The sequence below is a fragment of the Suricata suricatta genome, chromosome 7, assembly GCF_006229205.1.
Source record: "Suricata suricatta isolate VVHF042 chromosome 7, meerkat_22Aug2017_6uvM2_HiC, whole genome shotgun sequence".
Lineage (NCBI taxonomy): Eukaryota > Metazoa > Chordata > Mammalia > Carnivora > Herpestidae > Suricata > Suricata suricatta.
Window position 1 is genome coordinate 13,513,069 of NC_043706.1, and position 20,630 is coordinate 13,533,698.

Below are 20,630 nucleotides of genomic sequence, written 5' to 3' on the forward strand. Positions count from 1 at the left end.
GGGGGGGGGGGGGGGTACGGGCACCTCATCCAATGGTCGGTAAGGGTTCCTTCAGCACTGCCTTCCTGACGTCTTCACAGTCTCGACAGTCCCAGACTGTAAGACAGAGTGGAAGGGAGACCACCTGCTCACCGCCTTGACAAACCCTATACCCACGTACCCTCAAGTAACCAGTTAACGCTCAAGTTTTATATTTCTGGCAAAACTGAAAAAGAGGGGGTTGGTGCCCCCAAAAGCACAGGTGTAACGAACCGCTGTGCTGGAGTTTCCTAGAGTAACTCCAGGGTGCGTGCTGCCTCCCAGATGTGCAGCACAATTCTAGAAACTGCTGCTGGCACGAGGCGGGCGGGGGGGGGGGGGGCTGCCTATAAAGAATTTACAGTTTGGTCAGAAGAAATGAACTTGGATCTGTACTGGCCTCTTAAGGAAATGAGCCCTAACTGAGAGCGACAGACCCAGCAGAAAAGGGTAGAGAACTGGGAGATCGGGGTAGAAGGTTTGGGAAGGAGGGCACGTAAAGAAAACAAAAGAAGAAGACGACATAGGCACAGGTTAATAACAGGTCTTGAAGGTCTCATTAGCGTGGCTCCCTTATGTCTGTGGTAAGGAACCGAGCAAATGAAGGCCAGGCTGGGCAGGTGGGTGTGGGGAAAGTCCCAAGAACTAGCAGATCGTCCTCCAGAAAGAGGAGGATCCAGAGGGGCCAAGAGGAGGAGGGGAGGGAGCCGACCAGCACCGAGACCGGGAGCTACCTTTGGAAACTTGGATGGTGGGCACCAGCATAAAGTGGAGGCAATGGCCGTAGGGAACCAGCAAGAAGGTCTGTAAGGCTTAAAGCACAGATTCCCACAGCTAAGGACAGTCACAGACGCTCTCCTACGGATACCTGCCTACTGCGTGCTGGTGGACAAAGTCCTTATGTTCACATACTTGCTTCGAGATGCAAGCATCTGAGAATAGTTCAACTTAGAGAAAGAAGGATCTGAGCTTCTCAGAGATTTTGGCCCTCAGAATAAGGAAAAGAGTTAATGCCATGGGCAAATGCAGGAAGGGGGATATTGACTATTTCAGGTTCCTTTTGCTCAAACAGAAGGCCTCAAGAGTCAGGCCAGTGCTAGGGCGCCTGGGTGGCTCAGGTCATGATCTCACGTTTGTGGGTTCGAGCCCCGCATTAGGCTCTGTGCTGACAGCTAGCTCACAGCCTGGAGCCTGCTTCAGATTCTGTATCTCTCTCTCTCTCTCTCTCTCTCAAAAATAAATTAAAAGCTAAATTTAAATAAGAAAAAAATAAAAATAGGCCAGCGCCAGAGCTGTTGACCTGCATGACCGACAGAACTGGTATTTCCTCCCGTAGAAGCTCCCTGGAACTAGTTAAGGGAGCCAGAGGACCCGAGGTCTCTTCCAGCTCTTAAACTCAATTCTGCGTCGACACAAACTACATCTTAGAAATCCAACCACACGGAGACTCGAAGCCCTAAAGCTGCACTCCGGTTAGGCTTCTGGGACTTTCCCAGAATGAGAGCCAGCCTCCATCCCCCGAACTGAGGGGAAGAGGGGCCTGGGAAAGAGGAGCTGGGATTTCCAACTTCCCCACGACGCCCTCCACGCCTGCCCATCTGCCAAGTGGAGATTTCCGGCGGCTCCAGAGGAGTGAGGCACATCCTGTCTTCCTGGCCATGTTCCCTGAAAGGCAGGAGACCGCTCCTGGACCGGCCCAGGGCAGTGGGTCCATGTTCGAACCCAGAAGCTGAAAGAAGCCAGCAAACCGCCTCGGCCGGAGAGAAACTCGAGTCGTTTCTCCACGGCTACCATGTGCAAGGCGCTCTCCACCCGCCAATCACACGGTGAACAAACACGAAAAGGAAGCATCTGACCAGACCGTTTGCAAAGCCCACGTCACCAGCCTGAGTCAAAGGCAGAGAGGGGACTGGGCCACACCATGCACCCCCAGGCACAAAAGGAGAACTCGCTGTTGAATTGGGATGATAAAGATCAACTCCTCAAGTTCAAGACAGCAAGGCTGAACTCCCACTGTTTTTCAGCGGCCAGGTAAGGCCGTCTGGCCGAATTCCCTTCACCGTGACCAGAGTCCTAGTCCCCATGAACCCTGAAGTGATTGTCAACTATTGTTTCCTATGTGCACACAGTTTTGTAAATGATAAAACCCCCAAACAGCTTTCGATGTGAACTGCCCGCCATGAGATACTGCATCGTGTTCAGACTGGTGCCTTGGTTCTGACTTCGGGCCTCCGCACGAGAATTATACCCCTACAACTAATGTCTAATTAAAACATAAACCATGGGAGATGAAACCGCCCGCAAAGGAGGAGGCATTTAAGGTTCACTTACTGACACAAGACGCTTCATGAAACCTATAAAGTACTTTAACTACAGGAGAAGCAAAACCGTGACCCAGATTACAGGGTTTCAAATTCTAGACATTTAAAAAAAAAAAAAGGCAAACTTTTTTTTTTTTTCCCCTTTGGAAGCTCAATAGTTTGTTTCTAGAATGTACAGTGCCGGTCCAGCCTGGTCCCCTCCCTCGAGGTCAATTCAAGACACAAAAAGCTAATAAGGAATCCTGTCCAGTTTCCAAAAGCTCAGTGCAGAGGTAAGAATTCAGAAATGAAAACTGAGGCCGCTTGTGATGGGTGCGGGGTCCTGAGGAGCCCCCTACACCAACCAGGAGAGGCTGGCACCCCTCCCGGGGGACCGTCAGACACGGAAAGCACAGGTGTACCTTCCACCCAAGGAGGAGGCAAAAGGGGCCGGATGCCCAGGCTGTGGGTCCCGGAAGGTCCGAAAGAAGGTCCCTCGGGGCCGAGACAGTCTGCCGCGGCCTGAAGGGTCACTCAGAACGGTCCAGCTTGGCCCCGACAGGAGCACCATCAACGTCTCCCTAAGAGTTTATGGCTTTTTCTTTTCCCCCTCTTCAACAGCGGTCTCCTTTGACCAGCCACTTAAAAAGTGCTGGCATGGGGTCGGGAAATCTGTTAGCCACCGACACCCCCAGCACCCAGGACAAGCCTGACGGAGCTCAATAAATATTTCTGGAAACATCAGACTCAATCCAGTGCAAGCTGGCTCTTCCCACTACATTTACCCACACGTGGCCAGCCTGTCCCCACCCTTATGAACATCCAGGACGTTTTAAGCAGAGTACATGAAATCCCTGCAGTTTTCTTGATTTAGATTGCAGTTACCCACATAAAGCAGTCCCCATGGGCTATTCCAGAAGGGCTGGCTACCCTTCTCTCACTCTCAGTGGCAAGCTCGGCGGCGTCGCAGAGACCCCCTACTCAGTCCACCTAGTTCCCCCGCAAAGAGAGGGCACCCCCCCTCTGGAAATCCACATGGTCTCATAGGGCCCAACCTAAGGATCTGGTCAGAGTCCCTCGCCTTGAGCCAAATATGGACCAATCCCTTCAACAAAACACCCAGATGCTTACAAGGCCTCTCCAGCTCCCTCTGCACGGGGTCCTGCCTTCCTCTCTCTCATTCAGGACCCTCCCATTCTGCCCCCACCTCGCACCCTCTATGTTCAATCACACATTCCCAAATCACAATTTGCAAATCGACGGATATTCCACTCAAGCCTCCGTGTTCGCAATTCTGAATAATCCCCTCTGACCTTCCCTAGACCCCTTCAGGCCACGTGGCTCTCTACTCAGCAGATGGACTCACGTAAGGTTGGACAACGCGGCACTGAACAGAGAGGGGTCCTTTCCTGGGTGCCTTCGGGATGCTCCCTTAGCACCAAGTCCCCAGTCCTTTCTGGTTTACTGGCAGCTTAATAAAGGAGGACAGAGAGAGGCTGCAGCCACTGACAGGAGCCCCTAGCTTTATTCTGATACCAATTCAGTCTCCAAGAGGGTGTCAAGTTCTTTTTTCCAGTTTTTTTTTTTATTGAGAGAGAGAGAGAGAGAGAGAGAGCACGCGCGCACACGCAAGTACACATGCAGAGAAAGAGAGGGAGAGAGAGAATCCCCAGAAAGCTCCACACTGTTGGCATGAAGCCCCATGTGGGGCTCGAACTCACCAACTGAGTTCACGACCTGAGCTGAAACCAAGAGTCCACACTTAACCCACTGAGCTATCCAGGCCCCTCTAGAGTGGGTCAGTTCTTATTATGAATTTCCTTAAAGATTGTTTTAAGATCTCGCCATTGGGGCGTCAATAAGACCTGAGTTTCTATATTTCATCCAATTATCGGGGAAGCTCAACTCAAGCCCCAAAACAACCAGACAGCTTCCCACCTTCGCCCATTCCCATCCTCTGATCTCTTAGCCCGTATTTCCCCAACTACAACACAAACACGTTGCAAGTACTGCCATAAATAAGACTATCTAGGTCTCCTGACCCGATTTTAAGAAGAAAAAGAAATCACAAGGATCTAGATTCACTATCCTAGTTTGACTGCTAAAAAATAAAAATAAAAATAAATCACTGTCTTCAGCAAATGGGAAATTGAGCATTAAGGCTTTAAAAAGTAAAAGTGAAAATAAGATGTAAAAGTGACAGGGGTTTCTTTTCATTTGAAAAATATTTGCCATTCTTTGAAATAACTGGAGAATTGCTTATCAAAAATGGCAGCTGATCAGGAACTAAACTTGACTGCTTATGGTCATCATCTCTTTTATTTAAAAAATAAAAAATAAAACCAGCACAGAGTAACCCGGAACTGCTCCAAGTCCTGGAACAGACCGCAGTGACAGGGAGCAGCAGCCTAGCGCGTAAAGACACGAGACTCGGGTGTGGAAAAGGGAGCAACCACAAAAATTTTTTTGAATTTTTAACTTTTTTTTTTTTTTTAAGAGCTCAGTTTCAAGGTCTTGCCCAAGGTCACACCCCAGGAGAGAAACCAGAGCAGCCACGTGTGGTCACCTGGTCCTCCCTAACATGACAGGTGCCCAAAGCCAAGTTTCAAACCTCAGTAATTTATTCAAGGAGAAAACGTCAAACATGTAACTCCCAGTGACTCCTAATTGATAGTAAGATTAAAATTACTCACTTCAAGAGGTGAATGTAAATATTACATGGGGGAAAAAATTTAAAAAAACAATCCAGGAGCAGCCCCAGCAGCTGGAAGTTCCTCTAAGAACAGGAAAGGGAGGAATTTTCGCTTACGGGTCTCTACCACTCCCTCAGCTCCAAGGTCATCTCTCAAGGAATCCTTATGCAATCCGTCCAGGTCTCACTGGTTGTTATGGTTTTAAATTCAGACCATCTTAATTTAGGAGCGGGGAAAATGAGAATGCAAATGCATGGTAAGAGGGAAACATTTCGGGTTTTTAAAAACCTTTTCTAACCATTACAATTCTTTAGAAAACGAAATAGAGCCCATCCAATGGAAGATACTTAATTTCCTATCACTCGTGAGCAAACTGCCTACGAGACTCAAGCATCACAGGTAGAGCGATCGAGAAATTTACCATCCCAACCAAGGACCTCATTAGTAAGGATACAGGAACAGGTGGTGGAAACTGGCACACAGGTCAACCAGCCAATTACGCTAGGCCCCTTCCAGCAGATAGGAACCCATTAAGAAGTAAGGTCTAACACCAGAGATCATTTTTAATCACATCTCCAAAAAAAATAAAGCCAACATCCAAGATACACTAGGAATGCAGGGTGATACACACCTGTGTTTTACACTGAAATCCAGAACCACCCACAGTGTTTTAAATATCACCCTGGAGGAGGGAGGGGGGAGGCGCTGAGGACAGGCCCCCGTTAAAGAGGGCATTACACTCCTGCTTCCACAGGGAGGGGGCACGGGAAGTCCACGGTTCTCCGTTAGGAGAGTGGGGGAGGGGCGGCAGATTGGGAGGGAAGAGAACATCCGGCCTCGCAGGTGAGAAGACCTTCTAGCAGGGAAGTCCCGCATTGTAGCTTAGACAAGCGAAGCCCGACGGGCTGTGGTTGGATTACAGGAGCTACTGGAGGAGTCAGCTGCCACCATCTCCCGGTACATATCCCAGCCCTATCCACCCTGTCCAGGCTCGGCCAAAGGAAGAATTGGCGGAGTTTCCAGCCCTTTTTAAATGAAAACGAAGTGATGGGGCCCCTGGGTGGGTCGGTGACCCTGAGGGTCTCAAGGTTCCAAAATAGAACCCTACCTTGGGCTCCTGGCAGAGCACACAGAGCCTGCTGGAGCTATCTCCCTCATCTCTCTGCTCCTTCCCTGCTCACGCGGTCTCTCTCTCCAAGTAAGTAAACATTAAATCAAAAAGTTAAATAAAAGAGGCAACTGGGTGGCTCAGTCCTTAAGCGTCTGACTTCGGTTCAGCTCAAGACTTACGGTTCTCAGGAGTTCAGGCCCCAGATCGGGGGTCTGCTGTTGGCACAGAGCCTGCTTTGGATCCCGACACTCCCCCTCCCCCCCTGCCCCACCTTGCCCAAACTCTCCTAGAAATAAACATTAAAATATAAATAATCAAAAATGAAAATGCAGTGCAATGCCCAATTCCAACGTTCAACCCTCCCCTAAGTTGTATTAACAAGAACTCAACAGTTCACAGAGAGGAAAACTGGGGAGGGCGGGGTGGGGGGGGTGGGGGTGCCCCGGACAGGTGCTGGAAGCCAAACAGCAGTAAGTGAGGCTGGTGAGGGAGGGGAGGAGGAGAAAGACGGGATAGTGCTTTCTGTCCTCTCTCTCCAGGGGAAGTGACTGGAAACCCCTCCGTGACAGGTACCTTCTCCGAAGCAGCTCCGTATATACCTACTGGGAAGTCATCGACTTCATCCGACTCTGTTGCCGTCTGAAAGGCCAACCTCTTCTATCAGGTTTGGGATGAGAACAATGAAAGCCCTTTGGGGGGAGGCGGGGGCCTGATCCTCGGCACAGATTCAACATAAACAAGGATTTATGAAGCCAAAAATAAAACACTGGAGAAAAATGTGAACAGTTTACCACGCTAAAACTACGATTTCTTCCCCTTTTAACAAATGGATCATGTTTTCTCCACTAAAAGGCTCTCCCAAATCCACTTGATGCCAATCCATCCCCCCCCCCCCCCGCCGCCACAATTCCATGAACTGGATCGACTGTCAATACTCAAGACAGCAGTGAAAAATTAGGGAAGATTCACTTCTAGAAAGACAAGTGGCCAGGAAACCACGGACTTCCCGAACTCTGTTCTCTCTTGCCTTTAAATTAAAAGCACTTCCAGCAGCAAATTTTCTCAGAGAGACACGCTTCCTGGGATAAAGCAAACAGCCTAAAAATGCTTATGCAGGGAAGAGTTTCACTTCTTCCAAACTCCCATTAAATAATGTGTGCTTATCTTTGATTACCGCCTATTTAAAAAAAAAAAAAAGCCACAGCTGAAATTGGATTAAGAACTTCTGCTCAAAACGATTTATTGCATAACACAACTCTGACAGCCTGATTCTCCGGCCACCAACTGAGCCTTTATAAAAATCTGCTGGGTAGCTGCCAAGTCAGCTCTTTTGCGTCTGAGCATGTCAGACATTGATGTTGTCAAGGCAGCGGCAGCAGCACGAGGCTGCGACGTCCCCACGGTCACGGTGAAATGGCGCACAGGGCCAGCAACACAGGGTTCCGCCTTCCCACAGCTCTTGCTCTGACAGTCTGGGGTCTCGACACCATCAAAAAGGCCCAAGCCCTACGGCCGGATTACCTCCAAGAATCCAGCAGAAATCTGGGCTGACCATCTACTTTCAGAGTAGAGAATGGGGAAAGAAAAAAGAAAATCAAGTTACAAATGAATCCTTGACCGGGATGAATCTTTCCAAAGACCCGTCGTCGGAAGGACGGAATGACTTGCCGTCAGCAGCGGGGACAGGGACTCTACGAGGACTTCATCTGGGAGTGAGTTTTTAACAAGCAGGTTCCTGGAGGAATTCTAACGAATTTGGATCTTTTCGTCATTAAAGCCTTTCTATCTGAAGAATACACACACACACACAGCCCAAATTTTCCCCAAATGGCATATTCTAAACCTGCACTAACCAGGGAGTAGTCCCCGGTTACATGTGGCTATTTACAATTCATTAAAAATGAAGTTCCAGGGGCGCCTGGTGGCTCAGTTGGTTAAGCGCCCGACTTCAGCTCATGCCATGATCTTGCAGTTCACGGGTTCGAGCCCCACATCGGCCTCTGTGCTGACAGCTCAGAGCCTGGCGCCTGCTCAGATTCTGTGTCTCCCTCTCTCTCTGCCCCTTCCCTAGTCATGCTCCGTTTCTCTGTCTCAATAATAAATAAACATTAAAAAAACAAAAAAAAAAATTAGTTCCAAGTTGCACTGGACACATTTCAAGTGCTCCAGAGCCACGTGTCGCCCCAGAAACGAACACAGCTACAGAAGGTTCCCGTCATCACAGGAAATGCTAGAGCATACATTTGCATTTAACCAGAGGGGTTTCAAGGACTGCGTGCTACTTGCTACTACATTTTCATATTGTCTGGGAGATTCCTCAAAATAGGTACCTTTTGCTCGGCTTAGCAGGAAAATTCTGGAATATTAAATCCTTTGCACAAGAATTCGAGTCTCAAGTGGGGGAGACCGATCTGAATTGCAGGTATCCGCCCATACACACAGCTCTGCGTCCTCCCTGCTAGAGCGGCCTTGCAGGTTTGCAGGGAACATGCAAGAGATTCTGAGGGATGGGTAAGATTTTTCAGTCTGCAAGTGAGCCCACAAGATGCACCACGTTAGCACCGCTTCCAATCATTTTCTAAGCAATCTTCTCCAGAACAAATCCTCCAGGATTAAGACCAGACAAGGGGCGCCTGGGTGACTCAGTCGGTTGAGCATCTGACTTCGGCTCAGGTCATGATCTAAAGGTTCGAGCCCCACGTCGGGCTCTGTGCTGATAGCTAGCTCACAGCCTGGAGACTGCTTCGGATTCTGTGTCTCCCTCTCTCAAAATTAATGTTAAAAAAACGGGGGGGGGGGGGGGGGGCAGACAAAGCCCCGTCTTCCACCAGTTTCCAAGCACCAACAGAGTGACGCAAACTTACAGAGGTAGATTCCTGCCCATCCCCCACCAGGACCGGTCAGGTGATGGGCCTTGGAGCCCCAGTGAGGGGGGTGGGGCAATTTTTACCCTTTCTGTTTCTTCCTCAAAGCTCTAGGACAAGGTTGGGGTCACTTAAGGAGTTCAATCAACACCTGATTAGTTTACTGGCCTTTCCAGCCCAGCAGTGCCCCCATCCAGCAAGTAAGTGTAAGTGCACATGCATGTCCAGGGGACAGATGGAGGGGACATGCTACCTCATATAAGCCAGTAGATTGATTTGGGGCCATTTTATGCACACTTTGCAAATTTATGAAAACCTTTTCAAAGCATCCAATTATTTTCACACGGTTCAAATAAACTCTGCCCTTGGGTTGAACATGTAAATGGACCGACCCTGTGCCACATTTGTTCTAATACCAACTGCCCCCTTGTATTTTTTTAAATGTTTATTTTTGAGACAGGGAGAGAAACTGAGCATGAGCAGGCAAGGGGCAGAGAGAGAGGGACACACAGAATCCGAAGCAGGCTCCAGGCTCCGAACTGTCAGCACAGAGCCCGACATGGGGCTCGAACCCACAAACCGTGAGATCATGACCCGAACCAAAGTCAGATCCTCAACCGAATGAGGCACCCGGGCACCCCTGCCCCCTTTTCTCATAGCACCCAGCCCTCTTCAGACAGAGGGAGCACCCTGGAATTGCTCGGTGCCGGGTCATTACAGGCACGGGTCTCCAGAGAAAATTCCCAGGTCTGTTCCCCCCTTTCAGCACCTGCCACTAACCGTAAGTGGACACCCCTATGTGGCAGGCCACGAGCTCCGTGTTTCCTGCACATCTCTCCATTTACAAAGTACTCTTAGCACACAAACGTTCCTAAGTGACACACCTCGGGCACAGAGGTGTTATAAAAAGATCCCATCCCGATTAGTCAGTGTGACCCCAGAGCACCTGCGAGGTGCCCCCTCACCTCCGTGTTCCTGACACGTGGCATGGGTCTCACACACACCGTGTATTCAAAACCATCTGGGGGCACCTGGGTGGCTCAGGTGGCTGAGCATCCAACTTTGGCTCAGGTCACCATCTCCCAGTTCAGGAGTTCGAGCCCCACATCAGGCTGTCAGCGCAGAGCCCACTTCGGATCCTCGGTTACCCCCTCCTTCTCTTTGCCTCTCACCTGGTCACACCCGTTCCCCCCCAAAGAAATAAAAAAAATCAGTGAATGCTAAAAACACACACACGTTTCCTATGAGTGAGCACTTATAACCAGATGGAAAGCGTAAAGAAAATAGAAGCCTTGAGGAAAGGGAGAGACCCCGATTTCAATTCTACAACTCCGTTTCCTCATGTACAAATCAAATGACCCAGGAGAGGGACTGCCAACTTGAGCGTCCGCGAGAAGCCACAAGGTGTGACAGACCCCCACATTGAGGGGTCCGCCGCCACTTCCTCCAGGTAATGCTGGGGCTGCCGTCCTGCGGACCACACACTTGGGAGACGGATGGGGCTTCCACCTGGCCGGCGCGAACTGTTCCCAGCGCCTGTTCCCAGCGCCGTGAAATGCACGGGAATTGCCACGCCTAAAGCAAACTTTCTAACAGCCCCCGGATTCCCCCCTAGCTTTCCTGCTTCCTCTCCCGGACCTCCCACTAGATTTCATCTCCCCTTCCAGGTCTATAATGATCTTAACACTCATGATGACTTCTTAACGCTCTCCTCCCTCCCTTCTCCCCACTTCCCTGTGGGATTCTACCTGGATTATCCCTCCTGCCGCCCAGCTGGCTGCCCAGGGTTTGGATTGGGATGCCTGCTTCTTTCTCATTATCCACGTTCAGTCTCTAAATCCAAGTGCACTGCACTGGGTACTTTCGGTCCTCGGATATAGATTAAAACAATGTTCTCATCTCCCCTCCTGCAGAGGGGGCCTTCCAAAATGAGGGCCACCAACCAACCCCTAGTGCCACCATCACCACCCCTCCCCTCCACACACACACACAATTTCTCTAAAAACACAGCTACAGAAGTTACTCACTAAAAACCAACAACCCAGGTCACTTCCTTCCGCTACACGAAAGCCTCCAATGGCTATGATGGGGACATCTCCCGATCTCTTAGGAGCACCTACAAAATTTCCCTTCTAATCAAGGCACCTTCCCTTCTGGTCCATAAGTCCCTCACACCCCTCAACACCGCCGACAAGGCTCATCTTGCATCCCCACCTCTAAACCAGTACCAGGAACCAGAGGACTGGCGTTTACGGACGCAACGAATTCATCAGGACTTCAGTAATTCCACAGAAAATAAAGGACAGATTTCTGAACACGCCAGTGAAGAGTTCAGTCTCCACTCTCTTTTTCATATTAATAGTTTCGTACCAAGAAACACAGTCAGTTAGGCTTAGGAGTCCATGAGACCCGATTTGCCACCGAGGGCTGGTTCAGTAGCTCCCCCCGCAGCTCTTGGTTTTATATTGCATGGAATGTAGAATTCTAGGTTACCAGGGCCCTTCGTACAAGATAACTGTTTGCAGCGTGATAGATGTCCTACAAGCTCATCTGCTCCTAGTCCAATGATGAGACTGAACTATATCACTATCTCACACTGGTATGCAAACAATCATTTCTGCCACCTCAACAAAACTGGAAACTCTCACTGGGTCCTACATTCAAGCTAGAATTTTTTTTAATTTCTCTAATGTTTATTTTTTTAAGAGAGAGAGAGAAACAGTGTGAGCAGGGGTTAGGGGGACAGAATCTGAAGCAGGTTCCAGGCTCTGAACGGTCAGCACAGAGCCCGACGCAGGGCTCGAACCCACAAACAGCGAGAACACGACCTGAGCCGAAGGCAGATGCTCAACTGCCCAGGTGCCCCCCAAGCCAGTCTTAGGATTTCTCCTCTCATGCAGCACAACATTTTCTGCAGTTAATCTGCGGCATAAAACGCAGCATACCAGCAGGCAGATTCAAGGAACTTGAACCTACGGGTTGACAAAGCTCCCTCAAAATCATGCAGGCTGACCGCCTAGACGGGGACACTGCCTGTGTCCAATCACATTTTTTTTTTTAAGGTTTTATTTATTTTTGAGAGAGAGAGACAGCAGGAGCAGGGGAGGGTCAGAGAGAGCGTGTCCTAAGACAGGCTCCAGGCTCTGAGCTATCAGCACAGAACCCGACGCGGGGCTTGAACCCACAAACCGCGAGATCATGACCTGGGCCAAAGTCGGAGGTTAACCAACCGAGCCACCCAGGCGCCCCTGCAATCGCATTTTAAAGCAAAGCTGTTAGTGAAAGCAAATATGGCTATCTGGAAGCAAAGCCGTGGCTCTTTCGATATTGACATTTCGCAACGATAAAAGTCAGGTCATAAGCAAAGTGGATGGAAGCAGAGACTTACCATTCACACTTGAGGCAGCATGTGAGAAAGAACAAAGCAGACGCAGGCAGAGGACAAATTCACTCTAAATGGGAAATCACTGGAAAGTTCTGAGCCAAGAAGGAACCATCTGACTCAGTCCCCACAGGCTGCGCTGTTGAGACGAACCCAGGGCAGGTGGGCCGGCTAAGCAGGGAAGCAGGGATGGCCTTGGCACCTGCCCAACGGGACGGGGGGGACCAGGATGGCACCGCCGGCTGCCACGGCTGGTCATGTTCTGGCAACATTTAAAAGGCTGGGCCGACTCAGTGCTTTTCTGGAATGTGTGAGAAAGGGGAGTCAAAGAGGAGCTCCAAAACCTTTCATCTCAGTAAATGGAGGCCTCTGCGGCAGAAAGGAAGGCACTTCTGGGAAAGAGAGCTCTGGGGCAGAGAGAAGGGAGGAACCGGAGTTTCGTTTTTAGGCATCCACGTTGGAGTTACCTAGAACTTCGATTTCTTAATATGAAAATGTCTTCTTCTAGAGGAGAGGTCAGAGTTCAGGCCACGAGTCAGAACTGGAGTTCTGAATGTTAACTAGTTTAAGAAATCAAATCAAGCTTCTGGTAGCCTAACGTACTGAAGGGCAGAACAAACAGGTTACCTATCCATGTAAAGGTCAGGGACACGGTCAAACAACGGGCTGGCTGATCCGGACAAGCGGTTTTATGGATAAGAAGGCGGCTGGAGCCTTAGAAAAACGATGCTTCAATATTTTTTTAATTAATGTTTATTTTTCAGAGAGAGAGCGCGCGCGCGCACACACAAGTTGGGGGAGGGGCAGACAGAGAGACAGAAAATCTGAAGCTGGCTCAGGCTCCCTGCTGTCAGCTCAGAGTCCAACGCGGGGCTCTATCCTACGAACTGTGAGATCATGACCTGGGCCGAAGTTGGACACAGAACTGAGGCGCCCCAGGAAACGATGCTTTAAGACCAGGAGTGGAAAGGGCGCCTGCGTGGCTCCGTCGGTTAAGCAGCCAACTGTTGGTTTCAGCTCAAGTCATGATCTCTCGGTTCCTGGGTTCGAGCCCCTACATCGGGCTCTGCGCCGACAGCTCCCTTTGGGGGCCACTCCCTTCAAGCTGATAGGTTTTATGTTTCAAGGCACAAAAGCTCTGGGATCTGCTAAACCTTTTTGTCAGTATTTCAAAGACTGAATTCTTGATCCTAGAGACTGCCTATAAAAGCAATAAAAAGTGTATGAAGACATTCTGGATAACTGTTGAGATAGTTAATCTGGTTTCCTTAGTTACAGGGGTTTCAGGCATGGCGCCTGCTGGGGATTCTCTTCCTCTTCCTCCCTCTGCCCCTCCCCCACCTGTTCCCTCTCAATACACAAAAATAAACTTAAAATAATAAAGACTGAATGAAGGCAGAGGAGGGAGGATGGATGGAAGGAAAAAAAGGAAGGGTTCACACACTCAAGAGTCCTTCTGTAAAAATCCATTTGCCACCAGGGCTTTTGTTCACAAGTGACGGTAGCTCAGTAATGCAGCAGCGGTCAACCAGGTGGCGTGGCCGGTGCTGGAGGTCCTCAGTTGCTGCTAAGAAACTTGTATTCAGCCATGTCAAGCCCTAAGTAAAAATCAGTTTCCGTCTCAGTCTCTCATGGACACACACACCCTTTAAAAACATCCTTTCTTCTTAGGTTTCACATGCAAATAAGAAAAACATCCACCCCTAGACAGAGGCAGGCGACCAGAGAGACACAGGCCTGAGGCCTGCACTCACAGGACTCAAAACAGGGTCACGAGACGCCCCGCCTGGCGACCCGGGGACTATGCAGTGAAGCTTTCAAGAGGTCACAGAACAAAGATTTGTGTGGAGGAGAGAAGATAAGGGACGACCTGTTGTCTCTCCAGTGAATCCAGAAAGTTCCACAGCAGCCCCTTCAGGAAGCGAGCAACCCACGGACAGAAAAGGACAGAACACTACAAAACCCAAAAATAAAAAACGCCTGTGACTCTCAGACCGCTTCTGTGTTACCCACCCCAGGAGTCACACCCCAACGCCACACCTACACTGGGCTTTCTCTGTACATCTTTCCTTCAGGAAGCCTCGATTCTCACCTTAGAAATGCTGTTCGCTGGGTTTACCAAAAAACCCCACATTCTTATCTTGCTAAGGAAAGCTCTCTCCTCTCCACTGCTAAGGGCTTTGGGGCAGCCATGGGAGTTCATTCAAAGAGAATGCTGGCTGTCAAGCTTGATTGCTCTGGAAAGCCCCTGCGGCGCTCTCGAAAGCACAGACTTCACCCCTGTCTGACTTCGCTGGTCCAGGTTGTCCTGTGTGTGCCCTGGGAGACCCTGAAGAACTCAGAATCACACGTCTAGGACTCAGTCCTGGGGCCGTCCATCTTTCATCCACACTCTCCCCCCTCGGTACAAAGCGTTCTCCGGGCCTTCATGGCATCTACATTCTCTCAACTCCTGACATCAACCCTGGGATCCATTAGAAGCTTAAGTAACTGATGAGCAAATGAGGCTAAGGAAAAAGAAAAAAAAAAAAAAAAAAAAAAACCTCAAGTAACTAAGGAAACCAGATTAACTATTGAAATAGTTACCGAAAAGTCTTAATTCGCTTATTATTTTTGCAGAAGTTCTCAAAGATCAACAATCTGTCTTCTCTGAAACAGAGACAAAAAATTGTAGATACTAAAGCTTTTGTTCTTTGAAACATGAAACGTAGGAGCTTGAGGGAACGGAATCAAACAGCCAGAAACGACTCAAAAGCATCCAGAGTTCCCACTGAATGCGAGAAACTGGGTCCGAGTCAGAGACGGTTCAGATTTGCCAGTAATAAATACGAAAATAACATCTCGGTGAAACTATCAGAAACTAGGTCTCTGATTTCATTCTATCAGGAGGGAGAGACTCAGATACAGACCATCTCTGACCCAATATCCGTCAGGGGGGACTCAGCTAAATGAAGGTCCATTTACTAGAAGAAAGCAGCCTGCGCACGTTCAAGGGCTTCTTCTCATTTACCTAAAACTCTAGCAGCTGCCAGGTAACCCTAATTCCCAAGTCCCCTGAAGGGCGCAGCTGAAGTTTAGAGCCCTCTTCTTGGGCCCCGGGAGCAGGGATGGTCAGGCTTTACTCTGGGAAATCTGCCCACTGTTAACACATCATTCCACTTTTGTTTCCAGAGAGACTGAGTGGCCTGGCGGCTCACGTTTTGTTCCTAACATTCCCCAGTTATCAAGGCAGCTCTCCAAATGACCTCCTCTAACCACACACACACACACACACACACACACACACACACACGCACACACGCACGAAAATAGATCTTGCCTTCCGACAAGACAGTAACCGATGCACTGGATGCATTTTATCTTTAAGTTGATGAAGAAACACTTGGGAGGGTGGGGGAGGGAAGTAGCCCTATACACAAACACACACAAAATTTTTAATGACCAGTTGGAGTTCGACAAACTTTTCAGACCATTTTACAAAAGCCCGGACCTCAAAGAAAACACTTTCCAAGGCTAACATACATGCCCACACAAAGAAACACAGCAGGCGCTCCCCAAGGGCCAAAATAAAATGCTCTCTAGTAATTACCATAAATAGAAAAGGAGCCGGGCTTCCTGAGTCAGAGTACAGAGCACGAGAAAAACCACCAGCAACAAAAACATCATAAACAAAATTACATGGCCAACAATAAACCGGGAGGAAGGCAGAATTGCTTCTCAGTGAGATGCAAAGAAACACATCTGGAAGAAGAGGACGCGTCCATGAGCCTGCAGAGAGGGCTGTGACCGTCGAACATGCTGGCACCTTCCTTAAATACAGAAGCAGAACACGATGACACTTCCTTTCCTTTGGTACCAACAGAGGAGTTTCTGAAAAAGCCTACAAATAAACTCTAGTTTAACATCTGAGAGGAGATCTGTTTCTCATTACTCTGGGCATTTATGAGTTCCCCTAAATTTGGTACAATTTTCCAATCGATTCCAATCTCTTGCTTGATCGATGGAGAAAATTAGACATCCTCTCTTAAAAAGAGTCCGAGAACCTGTCAAATGAGCACGGGAGGCAGATGTCCATCAGATCAACCATACTAGCTCTCACTAGTGGTATGAGGCTATCAGCAATCAGACACGTACTGTAGAAATCATATCCAAAATGACACTGTGATTAAAGATAAGGAGCACAGAAAATACTAGTGAAGGAAGAGCATAAAAATAAGTCTGAACATTTGCCCCTCGCCAGCCTAGGGCCGCCTGGGCGGCTCAGTTGGTTAAGTGTCTGATTCTTGATTTCTGCCCAGGTCATGATCTCACCCATTGTGAGATGGAGCCCCCCAGAGGGCTCTGCAATGAAAGTGCAGGGCCTGCTTGGGGTTCGTTCTCTCCCTCTCTCTCCCTCTCTCTCCCTCTCTCTCCCTCTCTCTCCCTCTCTCTCCCTCTCTCCTCTCTCCCTCTCTCCTCTCTCCTCTCTGCCCCTACCAGGCTCCTGCACTGCAGCTCTCTCTCAATACAAATGTTTTAAAACCATAATAAATAAAAAGGCTTGTAAAATCATCCATCAGTATTCAAAACAAAATCGGAAGGACTTTTTACCAAGCAACATTTAATACAAAATACACCATTAATATTGCAGCCTAGACGAACCAAAATGATCAGCTTGCTTCCTTTGGTTTTATGTTCACCACAAAGTTCTCTGCATATGTTACTGCAGTTTAAAAAAACAGGCAGTCCCTTTATAATTCCTACTATTTTTGGAGACCCCCAGACTCCCTCTTCACAAAGGGCAGGACGGGGCTGTGTGACTGCTGCTCCCTTCTAGAATCAGCCTCTGCCTGGCAAATAGCAGCGACCAAATCTCCAGAAAGTTACTCACCGATCCAACGGTTTTAACCAACATCCTTCACTTTCAGGATTTCTTACTTTGCATCCTTGCTACGTACGGTCTGCAAGGGTGTGAACCCATCTCCTAAATCACTCTTCCAGCACTCATTTCTCCCAGAATTCTCGTCTTCCGGATCTTTCCTTAGCATAACATGTACTTCTCGGATACCACCTTTCCGACGCAGTCTTCTCAGACCGTCCTACCACATGATCTAAACAACCGCTTCAACTTCACAGCATCGATCACCCAGAAAATCCTCATTTGTCAGGGTAGGTGGCATGCGGCTTTCCAAATTACCAACTGAGCTCCTTCAGCAACGGAGCAAAACTGTGCGCAGTGTTCAGTGTGTAGTGACCCTCGAACAGCACGTACATACAGACATTCGCAGTAAATACAGCACAGGACTGTAAATGGGTTTCCCTTAGGATTTTCTTAACATTTTCTTTCCTCTGGCTTACTTTACTGTGTGGACACAATATAGAATAACATGGCATACGAAAATACACGTTAATGGACTCGTTATGTTACCAAGGTCGGTCAGTGGTAAACTATTAGTAATTAAGTTTTGGGGAAGAGCCAAAACTTTGCACAAACCTCCCCCAGCGCAGAGGACTGGTGATCCTAACCCCCGAGTTGCTCAAGGGTCAACTGAACTCAAAACTTAACTTTCCAGTTAAGCATCCGACCTCAGCCCTGGTCATGATCTCATGGCTCGTGGGTTCAAGTCCTGCATCAGGCACTGTCAGTGCAGAGCCTGCTTCAGATCTCTGTCCCTCTCTCTGCCCCTACCCTGCTGGTGCGCACTCGCTCGCTCGCTCTCAAAAGTAAACATTTTTAAAATATTGAAGGAAAAAAACATGAATTTCTAGGGTGAAACATTTTTCTTCACCCTAAAGAAATAAATCAGGGTCAAAGAGAGAAGTTAGCTCAAGTAGCTAACAAATTCCAGCATGAATCCCAAACTCCCCATAAAAATCCTGGAATCTGGGGCCCGATACAAGCGATCTTGCGGACTGAAGTCGCCATCTATGCCCAAACTAATGCCAAACGCATGCTGTCATCCAGCGTGTCTGGCACAAAAAAGGTGCTCAGGGAGGGTCTACCCCTCTGTCAGTGAGGAACAAAGGAAGAACGGAACATCTGGCCTCACTTTCTCCTGCTGCTGTTAAATTACCATAAACTAGAATCGGAAACGCACACTTACTCGCTTACAGTTCTAGAGGTCCCAAGTTGAAGATCAGTCTCAGCGGGCTGTAAGCGGAGGTGCGTGCAGGTCTGGCTGCTTCTGGGAGTTCTGAGGGGAGCGCTCAGTTCCTTGCGCCTCTGTCAGCCTCTGGGGGCTGCCTAATCCTGTGGCTTGTGGTCCTTTCCCCCTTTTTCAGAGAGCACCCCCCATCCCCAACAAGCTCCTGCACATCTCTCCCTCCGAGTCGCCTCCCTCTGCTTTTATGAGGATCCTCCCGATGACATTGGGTCCACCTGGATAACCCAAGCTAAGATCCCACCTGAGGATCCTTAATGTGACCACACTAGCAAAGTCCCTTCTACCACTCAGGGAACAGGTTCCTCGATTAGGAGTTTAACAGATCGGAGGCCTGCAGGCGGCCTGCCAGAAAGTACATGCTGGAATCTTCACACCTGAGCATGAGCAACCGTGGCACGTGAAACACGACTCACTGCTGAAGACGCCACAGGTCCGCTGCGGGGTGCTGCCGGGCAGGGTGCTCCTTGGGGCCGTATGTGGGGACGTTTCAGGACCATAAGTGGACCAAGGTTTACCCATTTGTTTTTCCTTTGAGTGCAGATACACAATCAGTTCCTAATAAGTAAGACCACCTGAATAGGCCGACAATAAAGGGTGAGACTCTCGGGCTCATCAACCACGGTTCCTCAAAGCCTGCGCTCCGTGTTTCCCTAGAAACAGCAAAGAACGGAGTGTTTCCACTGAAAAGGCTTTTCTTCCCCCTGCATTGAAATTGTGGCGAGGAGGGCAGTAGTGAACTGGCTGAAGGGTTCTACTATTGTTCTGACTGCTCAATAAAGAGGAACACGGAGGGGGTGCCCGGGTGGCTCCGTCAGTTACAGGTCTTGAGCGTTTCGACTCAGGTCATGATCTGAGGGTTCATGGGATCAAGCCCTGCTTCCGGCTCTGTGCTGACAGTGAGGAGCCTGCTTGGATTCTCCCTCCCTCTGCTCCTCCCCTGCTTGCTCTCTCTCAAAAATAAACATTTAAAAAAAAAATGAGGAGCATGTAATGCACATTGGAAGTGTATCACCTAATGTAACTGGGTCTTCCCTTCTAAGTCTGCAAGTGATGGCTAGAATTTTGTTAATTTACCTGTATCAGATGTCATTCTATTTGGGGATAAGAATTTTGTATTTTTTTATTTTACTATTCAAAAAGAGCCCTTCCTGGATAATGATTTATCTTTTCATAAACAGAAACACCTCCAAGCTACTCTTTTCAAAACTAGCACGGAAGTAGACATTTTAATCAAAAATGTGTTGAAAATTTCTCAGATCAGAGGATATGAATGCCTTCCCAGATCTCGACTCTAGGATACATACACGGATAGTGAACACATGAAAATACGGTTGGACAGCAGGAGTCAGGCGGGGACCGCAGCTCAAACCACAATGAGATCCCGTTCCGTACCCAGGAGGATGGCTGTCATCAAAAAGACAGACAACAGTAACTGTTGACAAGAACGGGAGCAATTGGCTTCCTCGTACATCGTGAGGGTGATGAGCCCTGGGTGCAGGGGCTTGAAAAACGGTCTGGCTCATTCCTCAAAAGGTTCACGAGAGTCGCCGCATGGCCAGGCAATTCCACTCCTCGGTGCACACCCAGGGCAAGGGAGCCCATGTCCCCGCAAAAGCCTGCAAGGGAACGTTCACCTCGGCTTTACTCGTGATGGCCAACGCGTGGAAACGAGTCAGGCGGCCATCAACTGAAGAATGGCTACCATGTGCCGCGGATCCAGGAATGCAAGTGTTGCTGGATGATAAAAAGGAAGGTAGTGATCTAGCTCAGTAACGCTGGCCTCTGCAATTCACCCCTGTGGGGCTGCACGAGGGTAACTCGGAAAAACTTACTCTACTTTGCACATTCAGCGGGTGTTGCCTCCACAGTGAATCTAGACTCCGAAGCACGTGTGCAAAGAAAGGAGAACAGCAGAGCTGCGTGCTACCTTTCAACGAATCATCTGTTCCCTACACAACACACAAACTACTTAACGGACACTCAGAACACTTCATGTTCACAGCAGGTGAAGGGGGAGAAAGGAGCGAGCTGGTTAAGGATGGGGGGGAAGGAGACTAAAGATACAGCAGCAGCCTCCCCCGCGGCCCCACAGGGCTGCCCACACTGTTCCGCTCATCCG

General features: G+C 49.1%; 1 protein-coding gene across 1 annotated transcript in view; it reads right to left on the reverse strand.

The window, feature by feature from the left end:
- JARID2 (jumonji and AT-rich interaction domain containing 2) overlaps positions 1 to 20,630 on the reverse strand; it is a 260,643-nt gene that overhangs the window by 136,145 nt on the left and 103,868 nt on the right. The gene's annotated exons all lie outside the window — the stretch shown is intronic.